Genomic DNA, 12,781 nt, shown 5'->3' with positions numbered 1-12,781 from the left:
TTAAGAAATGCTCCAAGTCAATAATAAGTGAAATTCAGTCAAAACACCCAAGACCCAATAAACTAGCAAAGATGACAAAAAAAGAAAAAAAGGAAAAATCATTGTTGGAAGGACTGTAATTAGATTGGCACTACTAGCCCATTGCTGGCAAAGCTGCAAATTTGTACAACAATTCTGAAAAGTAGTTTTGAATTATGCAAATAAAGTGATGAAAATGTCCACATCCTCTGACCAGGACATTCCATTACCATGTATATGCCTTAAGGAGGTCACTCATAAAAAAAAAAAGTCTTTGTACAGACCAAAATGTTTAAAGTAGTGCCTTTTGTGATCACAAAGAATTAGGAACAAAGTAAATGCCCACTGACTAGGGAATGGCTAAACAAATTGGGTTACACGAATGCAATGGTTATAACCATGTTGTAAAACGTGAAGGATAGAAGGAATACAGAAAAATCTATATGAACTTATATAAAATGAAATCAACAGAGTCAAGAAAACAATATATATCACTATTTACAATACTGAAAATGGAAAGAAAATAAGAGGCAAATGTTGCAAAATTACAAAGAAAAAGCATGGTCTCCAAGAAGAGAACTGAAGAAACATCCCAGTCCACTTCTTTACAGAGGTGGGAGGTCCACCAGGGTGGTACACCACATTTATTTTCTGGCTTTTATGCATCAATTTGATTAACTAATCAGATTAATTGATTGCTGGGTTTTTTTGTTCATTTAAAAAAATATTTGTAATATGATATGGCTGAGGGGTTGGGGGAAAGATAGTGGGAGAAATTCTAGTGCTGTAAAAAAGCAAAAGATACCAATTAAAAAAAAAACCAACATTTCAGTGATTTCCTTTTGCCCATGGAATAAAACTCAAACTTCTTTTTCTAGGAATCAAGACCTTTTATGATCTGGTACCATTCTAACTCTCCAGGGTTGTGAAGAAAAGTGCTAGGTCCTGTTCACCAAATCCTAGTGAATCCCTTTCGGGGGAAAGATAATGAGTTCTATTTTGGATACAACAAGTTTGAGAATTGTACAGTAACACATTGTTTTATATTCTTAAGCAAAAGGGATATAAATTCAGGGGTAGCCCACATAGGAGCACGGCACAGACTTTAAGTTTATGACACAACTATGTTCTTATTGGACAATATCAGGAGTGACCTTACCCCTAGAGGTAGACAGGTGGTGGAGTGGACAGTGTTGGATCTGAAGTTAGGAAGACCTTAGACTAAATTCAGCTTCAGATACTTACTAGCTTTGTGACCCTGAGCAAGTCATTTAACTTGTCAACCTCAAATAGGGAACATAATAGTATCAAGGTTGTTACGAAGAGCAAATGAGATGATATCTATAGAGTTCTTGGCACAGTTCCTGGCACCTAGCAGGCATTTAATAAATGCTTTCCCCTCTCTTCTTTTATCTCTACATGCCTGCCCATTCGTATTTTCCAACACCAACTACATATGCACATAAACACAAACCAGTTTTCCTATTGAGAACTTCTAAATAAATTTTTTTAATGATATTCTTTACCACTTTTCACTTCCGGCTTACAACCTCCCCTTCCCCCCCCAACCTATAGCCAACAAACTGCAATGGGGATTTCTTTTCCTATACATAGTAAAATGTCATGATGCATTTCTGTGGGCAAAATTGATATAAACCATTAGTGATTAAGATGCACTCTGTTTCTGAAAAGATGGAATTCAACATAAATTAAGTCCCTAAACTTAAGTTCTAAACAGGCTATATTCCAATTTTCCTCATAGAAGCTACTACAGAAAAGGTGGTCAGCTTGGCACCTACAATACTGTGTACTTGCTGTTTAAAAAATATATATATATATATTATATATATATGTATGTATGTATGTATGTATGTATGTATATATATACATGCATGTAATACAATTGCAATGGTACTAACTTGAATTTTTAAAAAAAACCATAAAATTGAATAATAGCTATTTTCTTCCTTCCCTCTTCCCTACCCCCCAATTTGATTGTTAGTATTTAAGTAAAAGCAGAGTGAAGAGGTAAAGGCTGGGGGAAATTTTGAAGTGGAGTTCTAGAGAAGTTGATAACATTAATTCTTTGTTATATCTAATTTATTTTCTTTTTTTTTATGTAGAAAAACAATTCATTCCATCATAAGCACTTACAGTTAGTCATGGACAGTAACAGGCTGCTGGTTGGACAAGTTACCCCAAAGGCCATCGTATAAAATGAGTGGTCAAGGACTAATTCAGTTGGTGTGGGGTTTGTTGGAAAAAAAAAAAGAAAGGAAAAAGGAAGAAAAGCCATCCAGAATTTTAAAGCACATGTCAGCTACCAAATTGTTCTGTTTTCAGATAGTCTACCAGTAGCATATCTGTCAGGTAAAAACACAGCTTCTTTATAACCTGGTGGTCCCAAGTTAAAAAAAATTCACAGAAAGTAAGAAATAATACTAAAACATAGCTCTAGAAATATACTAGAGAGCAAAACTATATGAGGTGAACAAAGATATTTTGCAGGTATAGCTACAACATTTCACATGGCTATTTGTCCCATATCAGATAAGAAGTGGAAGGAGGGAGTAAACAGTCACTAGGGAAGAAAAAAAAAAACCCAAACTATTAAATGAAACAAAAAAAATTTCAATAAGAAATTCTGACTGGTTACAGAGGAAACCTGCAGGGGTAGGCCAGTCTACAACAGGGATGATCTGTACGCTAGAAGGTTAGCCATGCCAATTTTAGTCTTCAAATCTCTATAAACAAGGGAAAACAGTTCAGACATCTTACAATGCTAACACCTCAGCGGCTCAGACTCCTCACTTGGATATAAATCCTACCCCATTCTAATTTTACTTAAATTAGCCTGAAAAACTTGCAGTCATAGCATAGAAAGAAAAATAAAACACTCATGGTCCATTTCTTGTGGCTAAATCAGATTGTAGAGCTGGATTTGCTCACAAAAAGTTCTTGGAAAAAAAATTAAATATGGGTCCTGTGGCTCTGCTGAGTCAAGCCCCGCCATAGTTAGAATAGTCAGAAATAGTTCAGAATATCATTCACTCTCTGGGTTAACAGGTACCTACACACGAATATCTGCACAAAAAAAGTCTGTCTCAAAACCAGTGTTATCAATCTCAGGTTGGGAAGAAAGGGGAGTCTAAAAATCAGCACCAGTGCAGACATGTCTAGGACCCCTGTCCCTCTGGATCCACTCTTCCTTCAGAGTCTTCATCATTGTATATGTTCTCAGCCATCAGCCAGACTTGCATGATATTGTCTTCTGATACAGAAAAAAGAACCCAAGGTTCATTGGGGTTCCAGGAGAAATCTGATATCTTGGCACCATGAATAAACAATAATTCTGGTGGCCCATCTTCTGCATCTTCAGGGGACTGCTCTTCTCCAATTTTACTCAAGTCCCAGACATTTAGCCTGTGGTCAGTGCCACTGGAAGCCAAGGTAGTTTCATTGTGGGGAGACCACTGAACCTGGAATATTTCATCCTTATGTGACTCAAAGGAATGCAACTTCAGTTTCAGATTTCTAAGACCCACAATGCAACTGTCTTATCAGCTGATCCTGTGGCAAGAATGAACTCACTATAAGGATTGAAAGACAGACAATTTACTTCGGCAGTGTGAGCATCCACTGGGTGGCTTGGTTTAGAAGTATTGTTTGATTGTGTGTCCCAGATCATAAGCTTCTGATCATCAGCAACCGATCCAAAAAGAGATTCATGGAGCAGGTGCCAAGAAATATCTTCAACTACTGCTGTGTGTCTGGTGAATATGGTCTTTGCATCCACGACTTTACCTTCCTTTGGAACTGCACTGATGTCCCACAAGCAGATGGTATGACCATCTGATGCACTAAGCAAGTGTCCACTGAGATTTGGGTTCCAAGACAGGCCATAGCCCTCCTTTTGACGTCCACGGAGACACAAGTCTGGGTTACACTCTTCAGAAGGGTCTGGTTTTGAAGGGTGCTTGGTGTAGTCAAAAACAAGGACATCACTGGATGGAGTCTTTGTTGCGATAATGCAAGGATTTGGGGGCATATAATGGTCCCTGTTCACTTCGCCTTCATGGTTAATCTTGATTTCAACTTCAATTTTCCCACTAACTGAGCACCAAAGCCTCCAAATTCTCCTTTCTCACTGTCATCAAACTGAGCATCATCATTGGGGAGCTGCACACTGGCTATCACAAGATGGTTTTGTTCATCTGATGTGTGTGTGCCCAGGACAAGTCAATGAATGCTGAAATCTTTCCCTTCAGGTCTGGTTACATCTGGAAGCCACTGTGCAGTCAGGCTGGGCCACTCTAGGGCATGGATCATCACTAAGTCATAGAGAAAAGGAGTATTTTTTTCCCCATATTTTATACTCTTCGTTGATCACTCATTCTTCTACAGCATCATCAAAGGCTGCTTCCTTGTCAGCCATGGCGGGCGGCGAAGGTGACGGACGGAACGACAAGTGGAGGGGCCAAGGACTCCTGGGGCACCGCGAGGGGGTGGGTAAGGGTGAAGGGTTGGGGGATGGGGAGGGCCCGAGGGCGCTAGCTCAGCAGGCACGGCCTCTATTGTTTCCTGCCACCCCTGCGTGTGGCCCGAGTCGCGCACCTTCCCGCCAACAGTTGCCAATCAGAACAGTCTAATTTATTTTCTAAACTTGTTACTTTCTTTTTCTTTCATATGGATATCACTAATAGTATTCAGCTGAAACTAATATTTAATGATGACTATGATCATCTTAGAGCAGAACTGTACAACCTGGGGCACATGGGCACGCCAAAGGATTTCGGGCAGCCCGTGACAAATGTAGAGGATGTTTTCCTCTACATTTTTTGGCGGTCTGTTTTAAAGTCTCAAATGGAACTGCGCTAGGGCCAGAAAAATGCATGAATACATGAAAACATCTTCTTCAGGAAACTTGGCTAAGAGGTGGAAGAGAAGGAAAGAAATGCAAGTTAAAGGTGTATGCTTGTGTCAAAGAAGTTCCTTGAGACAGCTGAGCTGCAGAGAGTAGAAGAGATATAAAGCATAGGAATTCCTAAGGGGAAGAATAAAAGATTTGGCTGAAAGTATCCAAGATCAAGTACAGTGGAACGAGTGCTAGATTGGATGCCAGGGATGTGAGTTAGGACCTTAAGACTCATACTTTACCTAGTAAGGCACTATGCAATCTCAAAAATCTATACAAACTGTTAGCTACTATTACATGACCTTGAGGAAGCTTATAGGTCTCAGCCTCCTTTTCTGTTAAAATGAGGGGTGTGAATTAGATGATCTCTACTGTTTCCTTTCAGTTGTAAATCCATGATCCTGATAAACTACAGAACGCTCAGCATTAGCCACCAGGTGATGCCAATGAAGCTTTCACCATCACTCAACTGAACTGCTTTCTCCAAGGTTATCAATGATCTCTTAAAATAATTTAAGAGCCTTTTCTCAATTCTTATTCATGACACTTGTTCTCTCATCCAGTACACTCTCTTCTATGTTTTCATGACATCAATTTCTCCTGGTTCTCCTCTTATCTTTTCCTTATTCACTAACTGTCCATGTCCCTCAGGCTCTGTCCTGGGACCTCTTCTCTTTTTGCTCTCTATTATCTCATTTGGTAATTTCATCAGCTCTCATAGAACCTCTAAGTAGATTAATTCCCAGCTTTATGTATCTTACCCTAGCCTTTTTTCCTAAACAACAACTGCATTTTGTACCTCAATGTCTTGGCCATCTTGAACCCAACAGCTCCAAAACAGAACTCATTATCTTTGTCCTCCAAATTCCTCTCTCTTAATACTGAGGGCACGACCACTCTGTAAGTCACCAAGGAGTACAACCTTGATATTACCCTTGACTCTGGACTCATTCCACATATTCAATCTGCTGTCAAATATTGTCATTTCCACATTCATAAGATCTTTTTCACATACCCTCCCTTCTCTCCACTCAGACAACTATCATCCTCATTCAAGCCCCCAGCACTTCTTCCCCAGGCTACTGAAATGGCTTTCTTAATAGGTGTCTCCGCCTCAAGTCTTATCCCACTCCAATCCATTCTCCACTCAGCTTCCAAAATAAATTTTCTAAAGTGGAAGTCTGATCACATCACCGCTCCCTATTACCTCTGGAATCAAATATAAAATTCTCTCTTTGGCATTTAACGATTTTAGACTAGCCCTTCCCTACTCTTTCCCGTCTTGCTTCACTTTACTCCCACTCTCCTCCATGTATTCTACAGACACATGGAGCTATTTGCTCAAGTCCCATCATCTGCAGGAGACCTTTCCTGGTCCCCCATACCCCACCCCACCTGCTACTGCCTTCCCTTCTGAGATTACCTCCCATCTACTCTCTCTGTATCTTATATTACTTAATTATTTACATGCTGTCTCTCCTTTTATAATGGGAATTCCTTGAATGGACTGGTTTTTTCCTTTCTTTCTATCCCAGTATGTAACAGTATATGGCACATATAAATGCTTAAAAATGATTTTTTATTTGATTTTTAGCACTTCCAGGATAAGTAAGAGAAACAATGTGATACAGACTATGTGCTTATGTGCAGGGAGTTTACATTTGATGATATGCTTGTTTTTATCTTTTTTTTTAAACAATCACCAAACTATGGTACTCCCCAACATCCATGGAGAACCATCCCATATAACAAACAGTATTGCTACAAGACAAAACAAAAACAAAACCAAAAAAAGCAGGAGGAGAAATCACCATAAGTGACCAATACCTTGAAAAAGTCTGCAAATATGTGCAATATACAACACTTGTGGACCTCCCACTTTTATCAACATTGGACGACAGGAAAGCAGAACTGCCCGTACCTCTGTTAGCATCCCAACATCCCCACTGAACTCTCCATTGAAAGGGGGAAATTACTCATTATCTGTTCTCTGGGTTAGAGAAAGACAGAGCAGTGTCTGGTGAACAGATTAAAAGCCAAGATTGGTCATTATGATTAATCTGAGTTCAGTTTTCTTTTGGTGTTATTTTTTGTTGCTGTTAATGTAATCATCATGAAATCAATCTCCTGGTACTGCTTTCTTCACTTTACATTACTTCATTCAACTCTTCCCATGTTTCTATGAACTTATTAATAATTTTTGTGGTATGATAATATAGTTTCATTAACATAAGCAATGTTTGTTTAGTCATTCCCCATGAGTGCTCACTCTTCTCCCCACCCCTCTTGCTAGAAAAAGCGATGCTAGAAACATTTTGGCATATATAGGGTCTAGTCTTTGACATTTCTGGGATATACACATAACAGTAGAATTTCCAGTAATCTTTTTGGTATAACACGTAGCAAGCAAACATCAGATTCTTATTCTCTTTTACATGTGAAAGCTACTGGTAGTTAAAAACAAAAGTTAAGCTTAATCCTTTAAATATAACTTTTGTTCTTCTGAAAAATATACATTTTTAGAAATTGCTCACTCCACAGATGAAAATTTTATAGGACCAAAAGAAAAGGAGAGGGGGGAAAGCTGTGGTCACTTAATAGTTCAAACCTCCCAAGATATTTTGGGAGCAATAGAGCAAAACTCCCATCACCAAACTGTTATATTGTTTACCAGAAATATTTTAAAACAGACTAAACTAAAAATGAGTACATTTTTGTCTTATTCAAAACAAACCAACCAGTTGTTTTAGGATAAATATATACAATATAGATATTTTTAAAACTACTATGTACTTTATTCTAGCCACCAGCTTAGAGAGAATATAATTACATATAGTTACAACAAGTGGCACCAGCTAAGAAACAGTGAAGTTTGCCATAGACATTTGCTATAAAATATTTACTTGTTAGCAAATCATTGCTTCTTTTAATGAAAAACTTCACTTTCAAACAGCACTCAAAATGTTTCTATTCTCCAATATTTGCTGTATATTAATGTCATTTTTATTATTTCAATAGATTTCAATGTTATAAGTGAAGATACAGTGTATCCATGAACACAGAACAAAACTCATTCACAAGTTATTCTATCAGCTGGTGTCCAATCCTCTGGGATGTACCTTTCTGAACTTAGCTAAGATGGTGCTCAAACAATCTGGCAATAGGCCCAAATTATGCAATAAGCATTGGTCCAAGCAGAGGAGAGTTAGGTGATTGGTCTAAAATGAGTATAAGGTGAGTAAGATTAGGAAGAGCTTTCACTCAAAGAACCATTTACTAGGTGCCTACTGTGTTTTAGGCACTGTGCCAGGCACTGGGTGTCCAAATAAAATGAATTAAACAATCTCTAATTCCAAGGATCTGGCATTCTAATTGGGAAGACAAGAATTACATATATAAACTTTGAAAATAAAGTACTGTAGGGGCAGCTAGGTGGCACAGTGGACAGAACACCGGCCCTGGATTCAGGAAGACCTGAGTTCAAATCCAACCTTAGACACATAACACTTACTAGCTGTGTGACCTTGGGCAAGTCACTCAACCCCACTGCCTAGCCAAAAAAAACCAAACAAACAAAAAAAGAAAATAAAGTACTGTAGCTTGGATTTGGCATGTAGTCCAGTTTTGAGTCATTCTCAAAACTTTTTGCTGTGGTGGGGCCCTTTCTCTTTAAACAAAACCACAGTGGACCCCACTGCCACAAAACATTTTGAAATGCTTTAAAAAATTCTACAACAGTTTTGTCATAGGTAAAAATTTAGGTTAATTTTATTCTACTATTACAACTTATTTAATAAGGTGTTACATTATGCTATTACTAAATATTTTGTAACTGAGAATACTGGATATAACAGCTCGTCATGTAAGATAAAATTTCCAACAATTTCTACTTTCCTCTTGGTTTATATGAGACATTTCCCCTTAAAACGCTGAATTTTATTTTAGAATTTGTTCTTCTTGCTTGTAGTTTTTAGCCTTTGTAATTTAACAAAGCCAATGTACTATGTTTTTAAAATAGTATAACACACATGGTATGGCACATCATGACAATTAGAAGTAAACACCAAATTGGAGACAGCTATTATCACATTTGCATTACTTCTATATTTAGGGTTTGGTAACCAAAACAAGATTGGATACTTTTATTTCATTGTCAGTCACAGTAATTAACAAATTTGCTTTCTCTTCCTTTTATGTTTCATGATCTTACCTTATGGTCTGCAATGAGTGCTAATACACACACACATATTTATAATTTTTTAAAAATAAGAATATAAACCAATCAACTGATTATACTTCATACATACATAATAGGTATGGTACATTCAGTGACTGTTTTTTTAAATCATCTCCTTCATAAAATCTTCCCTCAATGCCTCAGCTGAAGTGATCTTTCCTTTTTTTCACTTTCCTTTGTTCAATTCCTTGAAATTTCTCACAGAACTCTGAATCTTTCAAAAGGATGAAGTCACCACCATCTTCAAAACCTCAATCATCCTCAACCCTTCACCTCATATAAACAATCAATTGCAAAGTCTTGACTCTGGCTCTATATGGTCTTGCATCTCTCCTATATGATCATTTCTCTCCACTGACACAGCCACTATCCGAGTTGAAGATCTCACTGCCATTCAGCTGGACTGAGTTAGACTACGAACTGCTCTCCCTGAACTGCTCTCCCTGCCTCAAGTCTCTCCTCTCCAATCTTCTTCCCTATAGCTGCCAAAGGAATCTTCCTATAGCAAAAGTCTGACCATGACACTCTCCTGCTCAGTAAATTCCAGTGGGTCCTTTTACCACTAGGATCAAATATTTATCTTTCCAGTATTATTCTATTATTACTAGTTTTCCTACAATTTACAGTTCAGCCACACTGATCTTTCGGCCTCCCCATGACATAACCACCATTATCTGGATTATCATCATGCCTTTCCACGTGCTGTTCCTCTCCCCCCCCCCCCCGCTCCCGCTACCGCCACCTCTTAGAATACCAAGTGCCCATCAGAGCTCAGCTCATATTGCATCTCATACATGAGGTTTCCCAGATCCCACTCCAATTCCTCACCAAAATTCTACTGTTTACTTTGTATACAATCTTCACAGAATTATACATATCATCTCTTTTGAAATAATTTAAGATCCTTGAGAGCAAAGATTGTCACATTTTTGTTTCTACATCCCCAATGCCTAGTATACTACCCGGCCTTGTTATACTTGTTGAATGAATGATATCTCCTCTGCACTTACCACATTTCAACTTGCATTTCTATTATTTCTGCATATATTTTACACCCCCCTCCCATTAGATGGTTCCTTTAGGGTAAAGATTATCGTTCTATTCCTTATAATTTCCTTAGGGAATTTGACTCCTCTATCATTCCCATCCTAACCTCATCCCACCCACCTGATATTTCACCTCTCATCTACTGGTTTTTCCCTCAGACATTTATCTTACAAGTCTACTCCACCCTTAAAAAAATTCTCACTGGAACCTGTCATTCTTTCAAGCACCATCCTCTATCAATTTTCCATTTCACAGCCAAGCAACCAGATAATGTCATGTACATTAAATGACTCTATCTTATATCTTGACTCATCTGTCAAACCCTAAGCAATGCGGCTTCTGACCCCAAGACTCCTGTGAAACTTTTCTCTCAAAGAGGACACTAATAATCTTCTAAATGCTAAATCTGATGACTTTTTATCAGTATTAACCTTTTCGTCTTCTTTGCTTTTTACACTGTTCATCACCCCACTTCTTCTGTATAATCTCTTCTCTGGACTTCTATGACATTGCTCTCTTAAGGTTCTCCCATTTACCTGACCATTCTTCAGTCTTCAGTGCCGGATTGTTATCCCTCTCCCACTAAAAATGTATGTCTTCCAAGGTTCTACCCTTTCCTGTCCTCTCCCTTAATGGACTTCATCTGCTCTCAAGAGTTTAGTCATACAATTATCTATATACTCATTGCTAATTTCTCTTCTGAACACTACCTGAAATTTCCACCAGCATCTCAAGATTAATATATTTTTCCCACTAGACACACACTTCCTCCCAAAATTACCAGTTTGTATTATTACTCATTTTCCCACACTCTATGGCTGAGCTGTACTGGCCTTTTTGCTATTCCTCACACATGACATACCACTGAGAGACTTGAGTTCAAATTCAGCCTCAGACACTTCCTAGGTTACTAGGTGTGTAATTCTGGGCAAGTGACTTAACCTCTGTTTGCCTCAGTTTTCTCATCTGTGAAATGGAGATAATGGCAACTACCACACAGGGTTGTTGTGAGAATCAGGTGAGATTTGTAAAAGCACTTAGCACAGTGGCTGCCATATAATAAGTCTCAATAAATGCTTATTCCCACTCCCCTTGAATATGCTGGCCCCCATGCCTGGAACGCTCTATCCTTTTACCTCACCTGAGGACTGTTTCCTCATAGTCAGCTTTGACTTTTGTTACTTTTAATTTAACATCAACAAACATGAATGTGTTCAACTACACAGAACAATAGAAAAGGCTCAAATCTCTGTTGGGTATGGCTTTTTCCAAAAGGACATAACATGAAATCTGTTTGAAATCTGCCTTGCTTGCCTGTATCTTCTTTTAAACAACTTTCGGTTGTCTGTGCTTTTTAAAAATACCCCAATCACTTTCTTTCGGGAGGGCATCAATAGTCTCCATCCCTACTCCCTGACATCAAATTTCTTTTCCTCAAAAACAAAACCCTCAATTTGAATAAAAAAGCCATCAAGCAAAACAAATCCACACATTGATCATGTCTGAAAATGTGCATTTCATTACCAGTTCCTCTGAAGTCCTGATTGGTCAGTGGTCTTAAGTTTTTCAAAGTTGTCTTCCTTTACAATGATGTTGTCATTGTATTGAGTTGTTTATTTGGTAATGCTCACTTCATTTTCACTTCACATTGTCTTCCCAGGCTTCTCAGAATACATTCCTTTGTTGTCATCTTCCTATTGTCATTCTATCCCTTTTTGATTCTTGCTGTCCCAATTAGAAAAAAAAAGTTCTTCTGGAAATTTTCTATTTTAAATTTAAAGTTTGTTAGTGAGCTTTCTGTTTATCTACTTTATTTTCTTTAGCCAAACAAATTCCATTTTTCTTACTCATTAAAATTATTTCCCATCGTACACAGATTTCTCCCTCCTCCAACCCTATCAGTTCCTCCCCTTTAGTGAAAATCTGATCCAGAATACAATTTAGGCAAGGCAGAGCTGCTCAATTATTTTGCTTCCGTTTTCTCTGCAAAGAACAATGAGCTTAGTATTGGAAACTACAAAATAAAAATGGTTAATAAGCAGTCAATATCAACAACAGATAAAGGGATAGTGAAAACATGTAAGAGGTTGCCCTTAATGAATTTAAGCTGCCTGGCCTAGATGAACTATATCCTGCAGTACTCAAAGAAGTGAAGGTGTGATTACTTAAGCCACTGTCAGAACATCTGAAAAACTGTGGAAAAGAGGAGTGGTATAAAAGGATTGCAAGGCAAAAGTCCTGATTTTCAAAAATCACCCCAGTGTTTCTGAACCTCTAGCTGTCAGGTATTATACTAGGCACTGGAGATAAAGAGACAAAAAATAAGACAATCCCTGCGCCCAAACCCCTTCCCCACTCCCACACCTCATAACCAATAATCCATTCTAAAGCCCAATCCTCACTGTGCTCTCTGGATTGCATCTCTATAGGTTTAAAAAAGTGCTTTCCTGTTACATCTCTTCCTTTCCCATGACTTCCATCTTTTGGCTCCCCTCTGATGCATGGCCTCTTTGGTCACTTTCGTAGCACTGGCTGCACTTTCACTCCTTGTCCCCAACTCAATG

General features: G+C 38.2%; 1 protein-coding gene and 1 pseudogene across 1 annotated transcript in view; both read right to left on the bottom strand.

Annotated features, from left to right (window-relative positions):
* Positions 1 to 12,781, bottom strand: part of SPRED1 (sprouty related EVH1 domain containing 1) — a 137,874-nt gene that overhangs the window by 44,483 nt on the left and 80,610 nt on the right. The window lies entirely within an intron of this gene.
* LOC110211606 (histone-binding protein RBBP4 pseudogene) lies at positions 3,104 to 4,468 on the bottom strand (annotated as a pseudogene).

The sequence above is a fragment of the Phascolarctos cinereus genome, unplaced genomic scaffold, assembly GCF_003287225.1.
Source record: "Phascolarctos cinereus isolate Bilbo 61053 unplaced genomic scaffold, phaCin_HiC Scaffold_3;HRSCAF=262, whole genome shotgun sequence".
Classification (NCBI taxonomy): domain Eukaryota; kingdom Metazoa; phylum Chordata; class Mammalia; order Diprotodontia; family Phascolarctidae; genus Phascolarctos; species Phascolarctos cinereus.
Note: the sequence above shows the minus strand (reverse complement) of the source record. Positions and strands in the feature narration are given on the sequence as shown.